Source organism: Molossus molossus, unplaced genomic scaffold (assembly GCF_014108415.1).
Source record: "Molossus molossus isolate mMolMol1 unplaced genomic scaffold, mMolMol1.p scaffold_m16_p_5, whole genome shotgun sequence".
NCBI classification, from domain to species: Eukaryota; Metazoa; Chordata; class Mammalia; order Chiroptera; family Molossidae; genus Molossus; species Molossus molossus.
In genome coordinates this window covers 42,245,806-42,269,904 of record NW_023425388.1, presented here as the reverse complement: position 1 = coordinate 42,269,904, position 24,099 = coordinate 42,245,806, and positions in this window count along the sequence as shown.

The window sequence follows — 24,099 nt, the reverse complement described above, 5'->3', positions numbered from 1 at the left end:
AATATCTGTAACAAAAAAATAAATAAAAATTCATTAAAAAAAAAAAGAAATGATGTAAGCCCTTTTAGAATATCAAAAAGTGTCCATAGGCCATATATTTTTTTGCTACAGTCCAGGTACTGGATATTTTGCAAACACTGTATCAGATACTTCATAGTGCTTTACAAATATGAACTTACATAAAAGCTGCTACAAAATTATGTATTCCAAACTTAGAGATAGAGCAACTGATTATTTCTTGATTTTTAAAATTTTATGCTAGATTATTTTCCAATAGGATGATCTGAGCATCACCTGATGCATGCAAAAGACATAACTTTCTTTACCTAATAATAAGTGACATATAAATGTGTTGATGGTTTGTTCTTTTGAGATTAGAGGTTGACCTGTAGAAAATAATTTGATAGTCCTGGTGATACATCAACTTCAAAGGTTATATGGTTTTATAGCTTAGTTGAAAGTGAACCTAGCAAATGCTACATTCAATTTGAGATTTTACTTTAACTTTCTTCTGGTTGCTTAATAAATATATTAGATAACTCTTTAACAAGTGCTAGCTCGTACTTTGCTAGAAGTTTGATCTCTTTAGCTATAATACTTATACTAGTATATTCCCCATTTTTATAGATTATTAAATTGTGGCACAGTAAGCTTAAATAACTTCCCAAAGTCAAACAACTAAGACAGGGGTACAGCTGGGCTTCAAGTGCACGTTTTTGGCTTTGAAGTCTGTGTTCTCAACAATAAGCAATTTGGGCTTTCTTGTTTACCAAGATATTTATTAATTATACTCTCTTCCCACAACAAACAAGTCTTTAGCCTACTCATGCAATATGCAAGCCATTAATTGCAGGCCTGGATGCACAAATACGTGCCCTGGCTTATAGCCTTTGTCCCCCACACAACAGCTCTAGTAACCACACCCTATAAACATATTGAACTGCACTCTACTGCTACATGAATCTCAAGCACTTTATGTATAAACCATAATCAGGAGAATGATAAGCTTATTAATCATCAAAGATCTCTAACAGTTCTTGAGATCATGTGTTCTGCTTAATAGAAGTGAGTTAATATTAGTATACTTTTGAATGGTTAAGGAAGTGTTTTCAACCTAAATCTTATTTAAAAGGACAATTATAAAGTGTAAGAAAAAGGCTGTTGATCCTAATAGGCATTAGTAGTATGTGTTCTGAGTTTGGATTTGGTAACTCAGAGGTGATCAGGACCACCATACAACTGATTACTTGGTCATGGAGACACTGAAATGAAATGTCCTGGGATTATTTGCATGCAAACCTCAAGTGACTGGGACCAATTCTTAGAAGGGTTTGGGAACCTTGGATATAGAGTCTGTGTAACTGTGGGCCTAAGGTCTCCCTGGGGAAGGGGAAAATTGTCTGGGGCAACAGGTATCATGAGATAGTTCGGGAAATTTTGCTGTCTCCATCACAGAGCTGGATAAGGAAGAGACAATGAAGGGAATGGATGAGGTCACAAAATGCTGACCTTGGTACTCCAAGTCAACTACCTTTAAGAATATTCTCTTTCAGCCCTGGCCAGTTTGGCTCAGTGGTTGGAGTGTCGGCCTGTGGTCCAGAGAGACGTGGGTTCGGTTCCCGCTAGGGGTGCATACCTCGGTTGCAGTTTGTCCCCAGCCATGGTTGGTTGTGCAGGTGGCAGCCACTCGATGTGTCCCTTTCACATTGATGTTTCTCTCTCTCTCTCTCTCTCTCCCTCCCACACTATCTGAACAAAATATGGAAGAATGTCCTCAGGTGAGGATAAAAAAATATATATATATTCTCTTTAAGTGTCACACAAGAGGTTCTGCAGATTTGAGATACGGTCAGACACACCTCAAATGGTTTAAGGTATTAATCACTTTTTATAAGTCCCATCCTTGTTTTGAAGCACATGGAGAAAAAGATACTCCTAGAAGAGGTTTTTACAACACTAAAGGTTAAGGATTCACAGTCTGTCTTATTGACCAAGGTATTGCAAAATCGTATCAAAGAAAAGAGTTCATGGTGGGTTTTGCCAAGGTCAGGGACTAGAGAACTGTGTGTGTTTAGGGAGTTGTTATGCCCACGATCACTGTTATAATTAAGGTGACTTACACAAATTAAACAAAGCACTGAGTAGAAGTATTAGATAAAAACAACTGCTTTGTGTCTGCCTTGCTTGCTGTCACAATACTGTTTGAAAATTATGTAAAATAAACTTTGTTTTGGCTGCTTTCTTGTGATTATGATATAAATCAAATACTAAATGCTCTTATATTGTTCAAAAGTTTAGGCTTGTGTGTCCTAAATGTCTGATTCAAAAGTTATGTCACTTTCTTTTAAGATAAATATTAAGTCTTTTAAAGAAAGAGTTTAAAAACACATTGATTGTTTTGCATTCATGACCCTACAAGATGATTAGATCCACACCACTTAGTTGGTAGTATTTATTTATATACTTTTTATATTGTGGTAAACAGTTGTGATAAATTGTGTTGACAAAGTAATGCATCCTTTCTTCCATGTCATGGAAGTCTAACCACTCTACCACATCAGCAGGCCCAGGAATTGTACCGTCATAGGTCTTATAATGAGCCCTCCAGCTTTCTGAATGTGTTTCTGGGTGGAAAAAATGTATTCATGTTTCATTAACTAAGACTGTCATGATTTTATGCATCTCAAAGAGACAAGACTATTGTGCTTTATTCCCAGTGACTGAAGCATCAAAACCTTTTATAGGTGTTATTGTGTAATGTGCCATCATCACCCATGAAAGCTTTGGCTCTGTGTGACATCTGGCGAAAATGTGATGTGTGCGTCTACTCTGCTTAGTCTCTTATAACACGTGTGCACAGAGCTGAAAGAGAAAGTGGTATATGTTAAAAGCGTGCACTGAAAAATTCTGAGTTTTGCAGTTTAAAAAACAAAAGGAGAGGGGACCTCAAACAGAAGGCCACACAGTCAAGATAAAAGTAAAACATTTTCATCTTTAATTCTCCCCAGATATCACTCAAAATGAATCTGAGAACAGAGTTCCAATGTTAGAGACCTCCTTTTTTCTGCTTTATGCATCTTTTTCTCCTATTTTTTTTTTTTTTTTTACCAACTTTATAAATATGAGAAGAAATAAATTTGGCTTCTCAGGGATATATTTAAGAACATTTTAGCTTAGTTTATTGTAAAAACGCCATATGAGTAAATATTGTGATATAGTTATTCTTTATCTTTTACTAATATTTGGTCCACAGTAATGGTTTAAAAAATTGCTTTTCTTGACACTTATCAAACTTACTACATTTTGTGTTTGGACTCACATGTTAAGTGGGATATAAACACTTTGAGAGGATAATGGTAAGGGAATATGAAAATCATATATTAGGAGTAGTTGAGAGAACTGAGTTAGATAAGAGAATATATGATTGCTATCTTCAAATATTTTCAGAGTTGTCAAGGAGAAGAGAGATTAAACTCATTATGTATAGCTCTCCAAAAGATTAGCACTAGGAAAATGAATAGAAGCCATAGGAAGTTAAGTTTCAGCTCAAGAGAAGGAAAATATCGAGTCCAAATTGTCTGAGCAAGGAACAGACTGCCTTTGTAGGGTATGTATTCCAGATCAATGGAAGTATGTAAGTGCTATTTGCATTCAATTACAGGGTGCTCTACAATGACACTGAGTATTGAATGAGAAGTTGGAATGAATGTGTTGTTTTTTTTTTAATTCAATAAAATATTGCTTTAGTCAATATTTATGTGGTGATTTGATCAAACTTTGGGTCAGGGTTTCTTTTAACTAAAGAATATCTTCTGGTTTTCTTGGATTCTTTAGTTTATTTGCTGCAAATGAAATAAACCAGTAGAATAGTATAGGAATATAGAAGACATATTTGCCCCTTTGTGCTAAGTGTAGAATCATTCAATGTGACAGGTTAATGGAACTTTTGAAATCATGGAGGCCAACCTATTAATTTTACCAATTTGGAAACAGACTTATAGAAGTGAAGTGATTAGCCCAAGTTCATAGAATCCATGGGAGGGCTGGAGTTGAGGGGTAGGATTCTAATTCCCAGTTATTTATTTCTGCTGCAAGAATTGACAAGGATGTAAGCTCTGAGCTGGACTGTTACCAGCAACTATACAAATTGCTTCACACAAAAAAAGAGGTGTCTAGACTCATTTGGTGAGTGTGTGTGTGTGTGTGTGTGTGTGTAAGCTTGCACACCTATGAGCTAGAGCAACACTTTTCAACCTTTTTCATCTCATCGCACACATACACTAGTTACTGGAATTCTGTGACACACTAAACAATATATTTTTTTGCCAATCTGACAAATAAAAAGGTATAATTTTGATTCAATTACATAGAATGGCTATTGTGCTGGCCATTGTTATTTTATTATTTGACAATTGAAAGGAAAAGAGGCCAGTGCCCCTGACTAAATAGTCAGGTATTGCATGGTTTACAAATTCTTGCATCACACGGGATAAATATCTCTGAGCTGGAGATATTTGACCTCCGCGTTTGTTTCCTGCTCTGATGGTTGCTTGGATCTTTCCCCTTCTTTGTACTCAGTTTGTCCTCAGTTCTTGGACGCTCCGAGCAATGTTCTACAGGACCTCCAGTTCTCAATTTATAGCATTGAATCAAACCATGTTATCGTTTCCTGGCTTCATGTATTGTTAAAAATGAGGATAGTTTTTAAAATACACCAAGAAGTAAGATGTCTTGTTTTGTCTAGTTTTATTATGGAGGTCAATATGGCTCTTTATTATGGAGGTCAATATGGCTCTTTGGATATCTGCCCTACCCACATTCATCTCACACACACACACACACACACACACACACACACACACACGCTTTTACCAGGATGCATATTCCATATTCAATTATGTGGAATTGAATATAATTGAATATTGCTGAAAGCAAGAAAGATATTTGAATATTATCATTGCTAAAAAAGCAAGGATTGAACTTGTATCCAGTATTAGTTTATATCTCTGTTTTTGTCTGTTTTGTGATTTTATTAGTAAACTATATATAGTCAGAAGAGGTGGTCACACTTCTTAATAACATTAAAGAAAATAAAACTATTCTGAAAGCCATGAAGATATACACATATTTCTAAGTGAGAAACCGGCTGATTTTATTTCCTCTGTGGGCAGTTATAAGAGACTAAACCAATATCAAGGTGTCCTCTCCTGTTTACTTCTCTGGGCACGTTACAATTTTCTGAGTAGGTTAGAGCCAATTTCTTACATCTGCAACTTAGTGCCTGCCAAAAACTGACCGTTCAGTGGGCTCATTCCCACTGTAATTGGCCATTTGCTTCTTTTTTTCTGAGAACACAAGAGACCAATTGCACCTGCATTGAGCCTGATGACGATTCAGAAAAGAAGTATTTTAACAATTCTATTTTGGTGTGTGATTCATCCTTTTTCACAGGAATAAAAAAAGTGACATTGTCACATTGCCATGTGTAGCAATATATTTGTGATTATTTTACTTGTATTTGTAATGTAAATTTTGTTGCAAAATACAGGTGATTTGACTCGGGTTATTCAGTGAATTTGTTCTTTGAATTGAAAAGGCACAATCAAAAGACTTTTCTCTAGGTTGGCAATGCAAACTCATTGATGTGCAAGTTTAACCTTAAATACTTGGAAAAATAACGAAACAACAAGCATGCAGTAGAGTTAGTACATGCACTTCTAAGAAAGGAGAAGCTGGTAGAAAGAACATGACTTTGACAGTAGGAAAAATATTGTATATAAAGACTGTTCATTTATTTAATTATGTAGTTATTTTCTGGCTATATAGGATAGAGTAAGATAAGAACCTTTTCATCAGAACTGTGACACTGTCCCATGTGATATAGTCATTAATCAAAAGGAGAATGCAAGGAGAAACATCTGTAACAAAAACAAATTAATTAAAAAAAAAAGAGAGAGTGCAGTTTGGATTAGACAAGTCTGAAGAGCATGCTTATTTTATAGAGAGACGGAGGGAAATATACCAAGTTGGATTGTGTGCGGTTGGCATTGTGTTTGCAGTATATTACCGTATTCCCTTTCATGATGTTTTCTTGGGCTCTTCAAATGTGTTGTGAAAAAATGTTTGTTGAATTTCAACTTAAATTAGTATATTTCCATTTCTATGCTTTTCATTTTATGATTTTTCTAACACACTTGGCCAATTTTATAGTCTCTTGCCCAGGAGTCATTTTATTTGTTTAAGCACATTGATCTTATATCTTTTTTATTTTTAGTTTTTTGTTCATCCTCACCTGAGGATATTTTCCCATTGATTTTTAGATAGAGTGGAAGGGAGGGAGGGAGAGAGAGAGATGTGAGAGATGCGAGATAGATGTGACTGGTTGCCTCCCGCATGACCCTGATCAGGGCTGGGGATCAAACCTGAAACCCAGGCCTGTGCCCCTGGCCAGAGTGAAATCTGCGACCCTCCCATCTGCAGGCCCACCTCTAACTGCTGAGCCAAAGCAGCTGATAAAACACGTGAAATGTTTGCAAGTCTGATTTTGGATGTCTGATTTAGTTATTCTCTTCCTTAGTGGCTGTTTCCTTGCATGTTTTGTGATTGTGAGCTCATGGGCCCTAAAACTTGATTCCATGGGCATTTCTGAGGCTTGTTTAAAAGTGTATTTCTCCAAAGAGATTCTAACATTGCTTCTAACCACATGATTGGCGCCCAGTCAGGACTGCTTTAAATTAAATCCCTGTCTTGAGGTTTTGTGAATCACACAGGTAGCAGGAAAGAAGGTACAAAGCTGATGAGTGGTAGTTAGAAATTCACAGGAGAGACATTTTCTCTTTACTTTCTGCCCACAGCAAAGGAGGAAACAGGTAAGTGCCCCACCCCAGCATCCACCTCACACTGCAAAAAACTGCTTTTTCTTTTTCTATGCAGATTTGAAGATTCTTGGATAAAACATTTAAGTGACTTCTCCCTTTACAGTCCTATTCCTTTTCACCTCACTCTCTGAGGACTGTAATTAAACTCTACTGTTACCTCCTCCAGGTTTGTAATTAATTACAAATGCCTAAAAGTTTGATTTAATTGATGTGAATCAAAATGCATTCACAAAATATTTTATATTGATTTGCTGAACAATTTCCAATGAAATTGTTAAACTATTTAAAATTATAATGTTAGGAAGTGAATTTCTGAGTTTGAACTATAACAGCAATTTCCTGGTAGTTTCTATCCAAAGGAATTTGGGGAAAATAAGTTACAATTGACTTCCCATTAAAGGTTGTCTATTTCCTCTCTGTGGAAAGTCAATTAAATTATTTTGAAAAAAGTTGAGTCCGAACAACCTTATCTGAATCTATTTGCAAATACCTCTATAATAAACTTTAAAATAGTATTTTAGAAGAGTACACAATCCCTGAATCTAATAACTTAAAAATAGGTCTTATTTTGGGTGACAAGTAAACTGAATACCTTCTCTACCTCTAGTAGAACTTCTCCTTTTTATTTGCTTTATATCATTTTCTTTAAAAAATATTCAAAGACTCCTACATTTATAGCTGAGACAAATCTGCATTTTAAAAGCATCCTTCTTTATACTGTAACCCAGTTTGTGTTAATGAAAACACACTTTCAAGGAATCTGAATAAAGATTTGAAAGTATTTCATGAACTAACTTGGAGGTGTTTATATAAGTCAGCTCTAGCTAATTTATAGTAAATTTTGCTTGATTTCTTATTGAATGTTATCCTTCAAAAAAGTAAACATACTACTCAGGGGTCTTAATTAGTAGGTAATCGATTGGGTCTTTGTAAAATGTGTTGAAAAATTAGGCTTCTTAAAGGGCACTCTGAATGTCTCATCTCTAAAGCTCTGACCAGGGGTCCAGCAGTAAAAACACTTAATCAATAACCAACTCTGAGATAGGGAATGAAATTCATCATATTATCTTAAACAGATAAATTTTGTCTTCAAATATTTTAGGTCAGTTTTCTCCATCATACATCTAAAACTGCCTCTTTGATCAAACTCTACATTATTTTTATTGAATTACTTTATTTGTATTAAAATTAACTATGGAAGTCTTCGGCAGTGGGTTAAAAGGGACGACTTAGCCAAAGAAGAATTGTACTGACCTTCACTTTTGCATTAACAATTTTATAAAAGAAAACATTTGAGGTTAACGTGCACATGCTATATGAATCATTAACAAAAATGAGTGGCAATGCTGCTGAGAAGTATTTTGAATATATTCACAAACATGGTACACATGGCCATTTAAAAATAGGCATGTCTTAAACTAAGGTAATAATTCTAATAAGAGACCTAAATAATAATTCCAATGGCATATGTAGTCTTGTAATCAGAAATCTATATAAGAAGGATACAAGAAATCAGGAATAAAAATAAACTCACAGAACTTTTATTGTAGGATATATAAAGACTACTTTTTCTTTGTGGGAATTAGATATAGGCTTGGGAACTTTTTATTTTTTAATTTATTTTATTTTTTTATCCTCACCCAAAGACCTTTTTGTATTTATCTTCAGATAGAGCAGGAAGGAGAGAGGAAGAAAGAGAGAGAAACACTGATGCGAGAGAGACACATCGACTGGTTGCAACCTACATGACCCCAACTGGGGCTGGGGACAAACTGCAAATGAGGTACATGCCCTTAGTGGGAACTGAACCTGGGACTCTCTGGTCCACAGGCCAACTCTCTAACCACTGAGCAAAACAGGCCGGGCATAGGATTGGGAACTTTTTGAAGTAAGAATTCTCTTTATTAATTCTAAATGATATATAATAGTATTAAAATAGTGGCTGTTTGTGACTCAGTTCTTCCTGAAATTTTTATGCCTTTATTTCAACCATTGATTGCCAAGTGGCATGCTATAAAAATCAACAAAGGTAATAATTGAAATTCCACCTTCAATGGTAAACTCCTATGCATTAAAATTATTTTAAACCAATAATTTTCTTTTAAGATGTAAATGCTCTATACATTTCAGAGTGAATAGGCATAACGCAACTCCATTTGATCATTAAAGTGTTTGTTGCTTTGGGTGGAGAAGAACTTAAAGATGGAAAAAAATACAGGGGAAAAAAAAGACTGGGAAATTAAGACGAATCTTGTCCAAACTTAAATACAATGATAAAAAGATAATATAGCTATCATTTTGAATCTTTTACTAATTTAACCACTTATAATTTTTTATAACCTAAATAAAAACTATTAATGTTGACAGATGACTCTGAGTTCATTGATACTAAATTTTATGCTCTACTTGTTGTTTCTGTCATTAAAAAGAATCACCTTTTGTGAGAGATTTGCCTATCTGAATTACAATTCTCACTATTTAACGACCTTCCAGTAGTTAAATGTAATAGTTATCAGTCCACACTTTAGAAAAACTGAGCAGCAGCATTTGACATTGTTGATTGATCCTTTTGCATCTGAAACACTTTGCTCTGTTGGCTGCCTGGAGAAACCTAGTTCCATAGTTTTTCTCTTAGCTGAATGGCTGTTCCCTTTTATTATGCTTTGTTGTATTCCTTTAATCTCTCTATTTTATAAATATTACAATGCCTCACAGTTAAGTCTTTTCTTTTCCATCCTCTTTAACTACATTTATTTTAAAAATGTATAGTTTTAAAAGTCATTTGTAGGCTGATGACTTCCAAATATATATGGAGAGAACTAAAAGAAACCTCTTTCCCAAACTTCAGGATGTTATATCTAATTCCAAACAATAGCTATTTAATAAGAAACCTACTAGGTAACTCCAAATTTATATGTTCAAAAATGAATATGGAGTTTCTGATCTTAACCCTACAACATGATTTTCACAGTCTCATCTCAGTATATTGTAGCTCAAACAACAACACAAGCTGAAGTCCTTCAAGATTCCTCTTATGTTCATACCACATATCAAAAATTCCTGTTGCCCTGGCAGGTTTTGCTCAGCGGTTAGAGCATTGGCCTGCGGTCTGGAGAGACCCAGGTTTGGTTCCCGCTAAGGGCACGTACCTTGGTTGCAGTTTGTCCCTGGCCCTATTGGATCGTGTGGGTGTCAACCACTCGATGTGTCCCTTTCACGTCGATGTTTCTCTCTCTGTCTCTTCCTCTCTCTCCTTCCCACTCTATCTGAACAAAAACAAAAAAATGTCCTCAGGTAAAGATAAAAACAAAACAAAACTCCTGTTGACTTTAAATTCTAAGTATATGTGGAATGTATTTATTGCTTAACACCTGTATAGCAACTTCCCTAGTAAAAGCCGCAATCATCAGTAGCCTGAACTAAAGAAATAGGAAACTAATGGGTGACCTTCCTCTATTTTTATCCCTTATAACAATAATGTTATATGTTAAATGTGTACTATTTATTCATAGTAGTAATAATAATTTATCCTTTGACTTTGCTAGTTTGGACTTATCTGTAAATCCTAGCCAGGACAATAAGGCAAGAAAACATATGAAATAAAATGTTGAAAGAGAAATAAAACTGTGTTTACCTGCAAATCACATGTTGTTTAAAAGAAAATCTAAAAAACTTTACAAAAATTTCTTTGAATTATTAAGTAAATCAGCAAGGTTCATCAAGGTCAATATAAAAGATACAAGGTCTTTATGCACAAATATACAAGATTAATATGCAAAGGATAGAAACTCTACTTTTGGACAAAAGTAAATAATATTTTAGTATACGAGCAACAAATTATAAAATGAAATTAAAATATGCTATTTACCATAACATCAAAACCATCTTATTAAAGATATGCAAGACTTATACATTGAAAACTACAAAATATTGTTGAGAGAAATTAATGACTCCTTAAATAAATGTAGAGATTTACTTCAATGACTCTATGTTATACAGGTATAAGTGCTTCCCAAACTAAGTACAGACTTCATAAAATACCAGTAAAAATTCCAGTGGGTTTTCTTTTTTGAGCTATTTTGTGCTAATATATATGTGTATAAAAACTGACAAGTATCTCCCTTTTTTTGGGGGGTGTGTGTGCCCCTAGTGGGAACCAAACCTGGGACTCTCTGGTCCGCAGGCTGATGCTCCAACTGCTGAGCCAAACTAGCCAGGGCTCCTTTTTATTTGGAACAAAAATAAATTAATTAAAAAATAAATAAATAAATAAATAAAAAGAAATGTCAAAAAATTTGACATGTAGATGTTAAAATTTATTTAGAAACTCAAAGGACATAGAATACTCAAACAATCTAAGAACAAGTCAAATAATTTATATTGGTGAATTTTTGAGACCTCATAGAAGAATGAAAGCAAGGTGATGTGATACTGGTGCCAGGATGAGCAAAGAATGAAACAGAGCAGAAATTCCACACACATGTCCAATTGATACACAAGAAAGTGCCACTGCTGTTCGGTGGGAGAGAATTTTTTTTCAATAAATAATACTGGATCAATTGAATATCCATATGGAAATGAGTGGATCCTAACTTCTGCCAAATCCACAACAAAACTCAATCACAAGTGGATTGCGCAGGTGAAGATGTAAAGTCAATAATAAACCTCTAAAGGAGACTCTCTGGGGAGCTCCAGAGGAGGCGGAATGTTCTTAAACAGGACACAGAGTGCATGAACCATAAGAGAAAAAGAAGAGATAAACTGGACTTTATTAAATGTAGAAATTTCTGTTTATTAAAAGACACCAGTAAGAATGCAAAAAGGCAAAGCACATGCTGAGAGAGAATATTGTTAATATGAACCTCAAAACGGTTTTATATACAGAGTATATAAATAGATTCTACAAATCAATTTAAGAAGGAAAAAAAACATAAACAAAAGTGAGCAAAAAATACATGCATAGACACATCAAAACACAGGACATTCAATGACATTTAACACAGGAAAAGGTGTTCAACCTTCTTAGTTATCTAAAGATGCAAACGAAAACCATCATGCAATACTAGTGCGCACTGAAAATAACGGCCCACGTAGCAAAGCCTGATAATATCAAGTGTTAGCAAGGACAATATATATTATACATCATACATCAGACCTGATCAATTCTAGTTGGAATGTAAATTGATAAAATCACTTTGGAAAATTCTTCAGCCGTTTTTACCAAATCCAAATATACTTAACCTACGAGCAAGCAATTTCACTGCTAGTTATATACCTAATACAAACGAGTGCACATGTATCAAAGAAGATATGCACAAGAGTATTGCTGACAGTTTTATTCACAATAGTCTAAAACTAGAAGTCACCTGAATGCACAACTGAAGAATGGGTATATGGTGATATAATTATATAACGGAATAGTTCTTGGCATCTAAAAAATTCATCATATGAATGTTTTAAAATTATTCAAAAGATGGAAAATCTCAAAGATGTTATGCAGTCAAATAACATAGAAACAAAATTTACTTGTAGCATCTACCCTATGAAGATCAAGAACAGAAAAAAATCTAGTCTGCTTAGTAGACTTCAAAATAGTAGTTACCTCTGAGGGAAGAAGGAATGTTAACTGGAAAGAGAACCTTTTGGATTGCTAGAATTGTTGCATACTTGACAATGTTGTTTATGTATGTTTTTGTGCATGTGCGTGTGCATGTGTGTGTTACAAGCTGTTCGTAAAATTTATCAAGTTACAGGTATAATTTTCTTTAATTATAATTAACTTTTCTTATAATTAACTTTTTGTGCATTCCAATTTAAAAACAAAAAAACACCCAAACTCCGGGAGCTTTTCACTTTAGTTTAGGCTAGTCCAAAATTTTTACCAGGGCCCACAAAATCCTACATAAACCAGTGTGTGGTCACTTCTTTGACTTCTTGCCAATATCCAATTTCCAGAGCGCCCCAGACAAACTTCCTTGTTGAGGTTCCTCAAAGTATTTTCCTCCATCAAGATATCACATAGAAGCCAAGGACAAGAAGTGAGTTTGAGAACAGAACCAGCCGGGAAACTTGGAACAGAATAGCACGTCCAGTTTCTTTCTTTCTTTTTTTTTTTTTTTATCCTCACCCGAGGACATTTTTCCAGTTTTTGTTCAGGTAGAGTGGGAGGGAGAGAGAGGAACAGAGAGAGAGAGAGAGAAACATCTATGTGAAAGGGACACATCGAGTGGCTGCCACCTGCACAACCGACCAGGGCCGGGGACAAACTGCAACCGAGGTACGTGCCCTTAGCGGGAACCGAACCCGGGTCTCTCTGGACCGCAGGCCGACGCTCTAACCGCTGAGCCAAACCGGCCAGGGCACGTCCAGTTTCTTTATGGGATTGATTGGTCTTTCTGCACCCACCCCCTTTTTTTACCTCTTTCCTCAGATCAGTTTTCTGGCTTCTGTGCTTACAGTCACTACTCCATTGTCTATACTTTGCTTGTTCTATTTTTGAATTCTTGGGAGACACATTTTAATTGGCCCAGTATAGCCCCTGGAGATACTCTCTCTTGGTCAGGTGTTCACTCCCTGCCCAATAAACTATGACCATGGAGAGTCCCTTAGAAGATCTCAGGGTCCCACTCCTGGGGCAAAGGCAGTTCTCATGGAAGAGGAGAAGAAGAAAGTAAACATATATTGTGTATAGATTAAAAATGCATGACATGGCACTTTACAGTTTTTGTTTTGGCCTTTGTGTCAATATCTAGATTCCTTCATCCACTCTCGCCTTCATACCTGCCCCAGGTGTGCTGATGTGCCCTGTGGGCATCTTCTGTGAGAACAGCTTATTCATTTTAAGTGATAATGGTCATCCCCAGATTCATCAGACTGCCCAGCCCCCCAAACCAAGAAAACTGCATGTTAAATAATGATTATGGTAGTCTGGAAGAAGTACAAAGCTGAATGAGACAGGGTCCTGTCCTGGAGGGGCTTGCATGTGGCGGAAGGTGGAAAACTCCCCATTACGATATGGTGAGTACAGAGAATTTAAATAACCATCTTTGCCTCACAGGGCCACTTAACTAACGGCAGAGTGAAAGAGGGAAAGTAAAAATTGGAACCAAATCACTTATTCCTATTAGAGAGCAATATCACGCAATTACTTGACATAAATAGGCTGTTTCTGTGTTTCTATTTTATAGTGGTTGGTTTGCTTTCCATTTAAAGAGATAATGTTTAATGTCTATCTAGAAGCATAATGTTTAACTGGGTAGATAAACAGCACATGAAGTAAATAGAATTTTATTATGGTTTTTAGTATGTGCATGTGTAAAGGTTTTTAATAATAGGGTATTTTAATGTTCTATAGTGTTAGTAAACAGAATTTTTAATTAGTTTTATAACAAATTAACGTATAGGAAAGTTGAATGTACAGGCCAAAGTCATTTGTTTTTTCCTGACCCACTTGAGATTAATGTGGCAGCCTGATGCCCTCTAACAACCCTCCAATACTTCAGTCCAACAAAAAAGGACAGCATTTAAAAGCACTTAGTATTTAGAAGTTGTAAACAGTATTTTTGTTCCAAAAAACAAAGAAATTCTCCTAAATAGCTGTAATATAACCATCAAAATCAGAAAGTATTATTTGGAGGTTACTCTGAATCTGTGAAAATATCTCTTCTTTTCAAACCTTTAATTTATTCATTTATTTTTTCATAACATGAATTCTTGTTTTAATTTTTTGTTCAATGGATTGTCATCCAGTGCCATTTTTATTTATTTTGATGGTCATTTGGTTCCTGGATTGGGCCAAGTTGAGCTCCTTCAAACTGGCTATTCTGTCCTTTTGACATGTTCCTGATGTTCTTTGAGCACTTCCTTACTTGCTGAAAGAAAAACAAAAAGGTATCCCAGGATCATCTTGTCCTTTCCCTGCCCCAAACCTAGAATAAGCATTTGTCCAAGGAGCTCTGATTCTCTCATTTAATTGATCCCTTGTGTGTATCCAGTCTCCCACCACTGCTTTTCCTCCCTCCCCTGTGTGGGTGTTACAGTCTCCCTGCTCAGACTCTTATTCTCCATTCCTGGGTGTTAGATCCCCAGTACCATGGGAGCACCCCTCACCATACTTGGACTCTGATGTTGATTGCATTCTGACTACTCAAGTCATGCTGTTCCTTGTGCAGGGACAGGTCCTCACTCAGACTCGGACACCCTGTTCTGGACCATTGAGATAGCTGCTCTCTTTCCTGCTATAGACTCTACCTTGTGTTATCTATCAAATAAATTTAGGATTAAAACAATCAGAACAGGAAGACAGGTATACCATACTTTTAAGTGGTCAATGAAAATTTTGTGGGCTTTTAGGAGAAGACAATACTCTGCTGGTACAGTAGAAAGGGAAAAGAGGTGGAAGACAGGATTGTTATTCTCAAGGGGCTTTGCAGGGTAATTAGAGAGACAGCTCATTTTTTCTTTAGAATGATTCTGTAAGGCACAGATTAGTATCTGAGCACAGCTATTAAGAATATGAACTTATTTTCTTTGAGGGGATAATTTCTCAGCAGTTTAGGAATACCATAAGTGGAACTAAAGAGAAAAGGCTAATGTAAAAAATTAGGATGCTAAGCAAATTTTAGAAAGTCACAATGAAGAATTACATTTCTTTTTCTCTGTTTTTTTTTTTTTTTTTCCCCTCAGTTTAGAATGCATGAGTAACAGAGATGAAAACCTTTAGGAAAATCAAGTCATATTAATTTACATCATTATAATGCTACTGGGAACCCAACAAACCAAGAAAATAACCTCCTAGCATGATAATTCCACAAACAGGCCAACTGTTTTCAGTTTACAGATAGAATATCAGACCATTTGGTGCCTTTCTTTTGAGTATTAGGGAAATTGTTCTGATTATGAATGTTTAAAAACCGGATATAGTATTTCAGATAAATTTCATGTATTTATAATTCAAATGAGCATGAAGGTAGGTGGAAAGAAATATGAGTATAAAGCTGACCTGTCAGATGAGGGTGGCAGCAAACTGTGATTATGGTAGTCAGATCTGTTCTCGTTGCCTGTGACAAAAACAGACAAACAAATGAACGAACAAACAAAAGGACCAGCTGAAACTTCTGAGGTAAACTAAGGGACATATTGGCTTATGTAATCAGGAATTGCAAAAGTATAAATGGAAATGACTAGAAACAGAATCCTCACATTACTAAGGCTATTATTTTTCTCTTCCTCCCAGTTTTGGTCTCTCTGTGTGTTACTTTAATACTCTCCTGCCACTGACCACTATTCAGCATATGACTATGAATGGACCACAAAGCTGTAAGTTCAGTTTTTTTGCCTCTTTATTACCAGAGAGAAGAGGCATTTACCCTCAGCCACACTTGGAAAAGTATCAGAGAAAGGATTCTGATTGGATGGCTACATATCCCATGTTTCTTAGTCCAATTTTTACAGGCACAGGATTAGAGTAGAGAAACTATGTTAGTCCAAGCTAAGGCATGCGCTCCTCTCTAGGGTGTGAGTAATTCAAAATATCGTCATTGGAAGACCGTATTACAGCCAATAATTAATGTGTGAGTGAGGGAGTTCCCCTGAGAAAGGGAGAATAGCATAGACTTACTTCTCTGTTGGGGAATTGCTGTGAACCAGGAAGGCGTGGTAATCTATGTTTACTATAATTTCTGAATGGGTTGTAGTGGTAATAGCTAAATGATTATAGATGTATCTAGAATAAATATTTAAAACAATTATATTTCAAGTAGATGAGAGAGCAAGTAAATGTAAAGGGAGATAAGATTTGTACACGTGGCCAAACAAGTAAAAGTGTAATGACTGTAGACTGTGATAATTATGTACAATAGTGTAATACTTAAAGTAACTTCTAAACATGGTATGCAAAAAGATATACTCAAAAACACTCAAGATACATCAGAATGAAATTTAAGAATATGTTCAAATAAACCATGGGAAGGTAGGAAAAACAAAACAGAGAAACAAAAACATACCAAACACATAGAAAATAAATAACTTGGCAGACTTGAACCAACTATACGCTACAAGAAAATAACTTCAGCTCTGGCCAGGTGGCTCCATTGGTTGAAACATTGTCCTATACACCAGAAGGCTGTGGATTCCGTTCCAGTCAGGGCACATACCTATATTGTGGGTTCGATCTCCAGTCAAGGCATGTATGAGAGGCAACCGATCAATGTTTCTCTCTCACATCAATCTCTCTCTCTCTCCCTCAAATCAATGAAAATAAAGCAACATATCCTTGGGTGAGATTTTTTTGTTTTTTAAAAAATTACTTCAAATATAACAATACAATCAGTTTAAAAGTAAAAGGGAAGAAATATCTATCATATATCTATCTACCAAAACAAAATAGAGAAAAGCAATGTAAAACAGAGTTTGTACTCTGAAAGAAATGCTTGCAGAAATAAAAAAAAAAAAAGATATACTACAGACCCTGCAGACAACAAAAAGTTAATAAGAAAATACTATGAAAAATTCAACACCAAATATTTGACAAGTTAGTTGAAATGGACCCTTTCCTCAAAAAACATTACAATTCTTCTGATATAAAATAGATAATTTGAACAGCTCTATGATTATTTTAAAAATTAACATTATAATTTAAAAACTTAAAAAACAAACCAACCAAACTCTTAATAACCAGATGGTTTCACTGGGGAAATCTATCAAGCTTTAAAAGAATTAACACCAGTTCTACACACTCTCTTCTAGAAAACAGAAGAGGAGGAAACTCTTTCCAGTTCATTTTATGAAGTTCTTATTTTCCTAATAGCAAAAGCAGACACAAAGACAATACAAGAAAGCAATACTACCAATCAATATTCCTCATGAAATAGATGTAAAATTTCTTAAAATAGGAGCAGATAGAATTCAACAATGTAAAATTATGTATACTGTAACCAAGTGGGATTTGTCCCAAAGATGCTGTATATTTCCAAATTGAGTTCCTATCTCAGGACCTGACTTGGCCATAGTCTTACTCTCAGGAACTTTGATTTCTATCCTGCCTCCATTACCCCACCAATAGATTGTCCATGCCTTTTCCAATCTTACAAAATATTTTGCAGGGCACATGATGTACCTTCTTCTTTGACATTATAAATATATAACGAGAGAGTGAATACCTTTCTAAGGGAATAAATGTCAAGAACTTCACACACTAAAATGACTGCTGAGTCATATCTGTACCATTTTTCTCCTTTTGATTAAATCCAGCTGAACAGTCCCATAAAAATCTTCTTAAGTAACTTTATAAAACAGATGAAATTTTCAGAGGAACCACTTTTCATTTGTATAATATTCAGTTGGGTGCTGAAAAAAGTCATAACAAGAATAAAAAGATTTTTTTTCAGCTGAAATGAACAGTTTTGCCTTTCTACAGGAATATCTTAAAATAGACCTTTGCATGTAGTTTTGATCATGTATTTAAGTAAGAAAGGTAAAATATTATTGTATTTTGCTATCTCAAATATTTTTAATAAATTTATATCAGACATTTTTAGGCCACTGATCAATTATTTAAAACTGAGTTATTAATTTTAAAGGTCAGAACATTCCAATAAGCATGGCATTTCTAGACTATTTTAGAAAAATAAAACTTGAAAAATAGAACCCAGTGGAATACATTTTTAAATAATCAGTTTCTCAAAAGATAGAATCTATAACTATAAAGGATCTAGGTACATTTTTGTGCTATAGGAAATTAAATCAAAGTGACTAACATTTCACTGTCTATTTGACGTCCTGACTAATGAGCATATTGGAAATTGCTTATTTACTTTTAATTTTTTTTATGTTCTTATTGATTTTTTAGAGAGAGAGAGAGAAACATTGATGTGAGAGTGATACATTGATTGGCTGCCTACTGCATGTCCCCTAATGGGGATCGAGCCTGCAACCTGGCCATGGGCCCTGACTGGGAATCAAAACAGAACCTCTCAGTCCATGGGATGTTATTCAATCCACTGAGCCACACTGGTTGGGCTGTTTATAAACAAATATTTTGGCATCTAATTTGACTGTCTTTTAAAAGAGCATGGTAAATGCTAATGTATTATGACAGTGGGTTGTACAAGATCTATCATGGAGCAGATACAAGAAAAGACTTCTTAGAAGGGCATTAGGGTCTTTTTCTGCCTAAAGAAATCTCTCTTGCAGCTGTTTCTTGAAGTCTAATGAGTCCAACATTATCATCCTGCTTTAAAGTTAAAGCCAACTCTCAAGAGGGCTATTGTTGCAGATATATTTTCCTGGGAACAGAAGCAATTCTGTCATATATATGATCATAGGTCAGATTAATTTTAGCTGCTTCTTTGGCAAGTAGACTTGTCCTAGAGAATGGAATAAATAAAAAGAAGATGACTTTCATTGACAGTAAGGGCAGGAGGAGCTGGACATAGAGCTTGGCTCCTAGAGACGAATTAGGCTGATTCCTCGTGGGCGTGGGTCTGGAAGACGGGATATCTGATAGTGGATGCGGATGTGTGTGGGTGTGCATGCTTGTGTGTCTGTGGTGGCACCAAGAAAGTGTGGCAAAAATGGGGGCCCGGGGGCACCGAAGCTCCATTTCACTGTGGTCACAGTTTGTTCTTGGATTAACACTGGATTTCACTAAATGTTTTCAAAGAAAAAAGAGGCAGTTAGCTATAATGCTTAGGATAGCGATGAGAGTAGAGATGGGAGGGTGGCATAAATGGACCCAAAGGTACTAAGACACGGGATAAAAAAGGCTCTCACAGTGACCAAAAATACGTTTTTTAAATTAAAGTATTGAATAAATTTATTTAATTTAGGCATTTGGGTTTTAAATTTTCCATAGAGACACACAATAGCTAGAATGGCAATTTTAGATTTTTTTCTTGGTGGTAAAAAATACCCCATAATTGTTGGTTGGTTTTGTTGTATATTTTCCTACTTCTACAAAGTCATTGCCAGATAGCACATATCTGTTGCAACCTGCTTGCAAATTCATCGAGGGAATTGAACAAATGTGCAAAATTTTAATTAAAAATGATTTTTAAATAAAAACATTATTTCTATTAAGATATAGAAGTAAAATTTGGTTGATAAGAGTTATGTTTTAAGTGAAAAGATTTTAATTTTCTTTCAGTAACTTTAACTTGTGGATTCAAACTTGTAATTTTTAATTATTTCAGTCAGTAATTTTAAGCATCATGTAGGTGGTGGCTTTTTAAAAATTATTTTTAGAATATTTTTATTATAAAATATTATGTAAAAGTACACAGACTAAATTTTTTTTTTTTTTTTGTTAATTCTCACCTAAGGATTTTTTTTTCATTGATTTTTAGACAGAGTGGAAGGGACGGAGGTGGGGAGAGAGAGAGACAAACATTGACTGGTTGCCTCCCACACTACACCAACAGGGGTTGAGGATCGAACCTGCAACCCAGGCGCATGCCCTTGACTGGGAATCGAACCAAGACTCTTCAGTCCCCAGGCTGATGCTCTAACTGCTGAGACCAACCAGTCAGGGCAAGACCAAACTCTTTATGGCAGGCCAGGGTTTTCACAAACTGCACACACCTGTGTGACCAGGGCCCAGATGAAAAACAGAACTTTGCTGTCACCCCAGAACAACTGTCCCTGTTCTCCGTGTTGCTTCCACTCCTGTCTGATTTCCCCAAACACAAGCCCCACCTTGGCTCCTAACAGCCTGGATTAGTATTGCTTATTTTTATGTTTTATATAAACAAAATGATATAATATATACTTTTTTGTGCCTTGTCTCTTTATATCAATATTATGTGTTTGAGAGCCTTTCTTTTTATTGCATGTACTTGTAGATCACTCATTCTCATTATTTTCAAGTAATGAGTAAATATACAATACTTTCCATTGAGTATATAATTTATTTTATCCATTCTACTATTTATGGCTATTTTAACAGTTTCGAGTTGGGGCCATTTTAACTTGTGCTGTTGCCCTGGCCATTTTGGCTCAGCGGTTGAAGCGTTGGCTTGCGGACCAGAGAGTCCTGGGTTCGGTTCCCGCTAGGGGCATGTACCAAAAAAAAAAAAAAATAGCACTCTTTAACTTGTGCTGTTATAAGACTTCTAGTTCCCGTCTTTAAGCAAACATATGTATGCCTTTCTGTTAGATACATACCTGTGAGTAGAATTGTTTTGTCAAAGCTTGCTCATATGTTCAACTTTAGTAGATACTTCCAAATGTTTCTCTTAAGGTATTTTACCAGTAATATGTAGTGTACCAGTTCATACATTCTGTAAATATTTTGTGATTGTAGTTGGTTCACAGCATTTTAAGAGAATTTGAGAAGTTTTTGTCCTTTTAAAAATTTTAGCCATTTTTGCATTTGCATGGTGGTTGCTAAGGTCGAAATTTGCATTTACCTGATGACTAATGAAAGTGAACACCTTTTCATATGTTTACTGACCATTTAGATATCCCCTTCTGTGAAGTGTCTACATGAGTATGTGCCATTTCTCATTTGTACCAAAAAAATTTGTATATTTTTCCTTGTGTATTATTGATAAAAGTCTTTTCTATAACAAATGTTTTCAACTATCTTGTGATTTACATTTCTACTCTCTAAATTATCTCAATTTACTTTTTTATTTTATTAAAAAAAATTTTAGCGGACATAATACTTTTATTTATTTTTAAATTTTATTTTTAAATTACAGTTTACTACAATGTTATATTCGTTTCAGGTATACAATCATATACTTTATGAAGTGGTCCCCCTGATACTTTAAGTACGCACCTGGCCCATACATAATTGTTACAATATTATTGACTATATTCTCTATGCTGTACCTTACATCCCTGTGACTATTTTGTAGCTACAAATTTGTATTTCTTAATCCTTTTACCTTTTTCACCTAACTCCCTGACTCCCCTCTGGCAACCGTTAGGCTGATGTCTGTATCTATGAGTCTGTTTCTATTTTCTTTGTTTATTTTGTTCCTTAGATTCAACATATAAGTAAAATCATATAATATTTGCCTTTTTCTGTCTGACAGTTCACTTAGAATAATACCCTTCAGGTTCATCCATGCTGTTGTAAATGGTAAGATATTTTATTCTATTTTATGACCAGTATCCCATTGTATATGTGTACCATCACTTTTTTAGCCACTCGCCTATTGATGAGCAATTGGGTTGCACCCATGTATTGGCTATTATAAATAACTTAGCAATGAATATAGGGGTGCATATAGTTCTTCAAATTAGCATTTTGATTTTCTTTGAATATAGATCCAAAAATGGAATTGCTGGGACATAAGGCTATTATTTTTAATTTTTTGAGGAATCTCATACTGTTTTCCATAGTGGCTGCACCAATCCGCATTCCCACCAACAGTGCACAAAGGTTCCCTTTTCTCCACATCTTTGCCAGCACTAGTTTGTTGATTTATTGATTATAGCCATTCTGACAGGTGTGAGATGATATCTCATTGTGGTTTTAATTTGCATCTCACTGATGATTAGTGACTAAGTATCTTTTCATATGTCTATTGGCCATCTTTATGTCCTGTTCAGAGAAGTATCTATTCTGGTCTTCTCCCCAGTTTTAATTGGATTGTCTGTTTATTTTGTGTTGAATTGCATAAATTCTATAGAAATTTTGGTTATTTACATTTGTCAATGTATCATTGATGAATACTTTCAATTCAGTAGCTTTTTTATTTTTTCATTTTGTTGATGGTTTTCTCTGCTGTGCAAAACTTTTTAGTTTGATGTAGTTCCAATTGTTTATTTTTTTTTCTTTTGTTTTCCTTACTTGAGAAGATATATTAGAAAAAAATACTGCTAAGAGCAATGTCAGAAGTTTTGCTCCTGCCCAGCCAGTGTGGCTCAGTGAACTGAGCATTGTCCCATGGACTGAGAGGTCCCAGTTTAATTCCCAGTCAGGGCACTTGCCCAGGTTGTGGGCTCGATCCCCAGGAGGGAGCATGCAGGAGGCAGCCAATCGATGTTTCTCTCTTACATTGATGTTTCTATCTCTCCCTTCCTCTCTCTCTAAAAAAAAAAAATCAACGAAAGTATACTAAAAAAAAATTTTTACTCCTGTTTTCTTCTAGGAATTTTAAGGTTTCAAGTCTTACATTTAAGTCTTTAATCCATTTTTACTTTATTGTTGTGTATGGTATAAGAATGTGGGCTAGCTTTATTTCTTTGCATGTATCTGTCCAATTTTTCCAACACCATTTATTGAATGAGCTGTCTTAACCCCATTGTTTTTTCTTGCTTTTTTGCATATATTAATTGACCAAATAGGTATTGGTTTCTTTCTGGGCTCTCTAGTCTGTTTCATTGATCTATATGTTTGTTTTTATGCCAGTGCCATGCTGTTTTGATTACTATAGCCTTGTAATATAGTTATAGGTCTATAATTTTCCTTTCTTATATCATTCTTGGGTTTATAAAATGTTTCAAATTCTTTCCATTGTTTTCTATTATCTAGAATAGTTTGCATGGTATTTAAGTAAATTAAATCAAAGGCTTCACTACCATGACCATATCTAAGCATCAGAAACCCTAGGATATGTATACTGTTTGGATAGACAAACCTACTTAGAGAGTAGTAGGAGGGACAGTGAAATTAAAGAGGACAATTCTATATAGTGCTTCTGTTTGAATTCTAAGGCAATTCTTTTGCAGCAAATAGTCATAGTGATGATTAGAAAGACATTTTTGCAGACTCTACAAAAAGACGTGCAAACATATATGATGGTTTTAGGAAAGAGTGAATAAATTTCTAACTGTAACTTTGAAATCTACATCTACCAATTGCTATACATTCCAAAATATTACTAAATGTTTGAACTTTTGTAAGTTACTCAAGTTCCCTATACTTCATTTTTATTATCTGAAAATGTGGACAATATCAGTACTTTTCTCATAGTAATGCTATGAGTTTAAATGAATTAATACATATAAAAACATGTGTGCCTGGTATATAGGGTGCTCAATAAATGCTATTATTTTTCTTAGCTATTATTATAAAATTATGAATTCCTCAGGTGCAAATTGTGTGTTTTATAAATTTTGTTTTTATTTATGTCTATTTAAATACTTTGTGCCTAGTCAATGCTAAATAATATTGAAAATGAATAAATAAAAATGTGTGTATGGGGGATTCTTTGTTTAAAAAGTGAGTTCTTATAATATTAACTATGGGAAAGAAATAACCCATAACAAC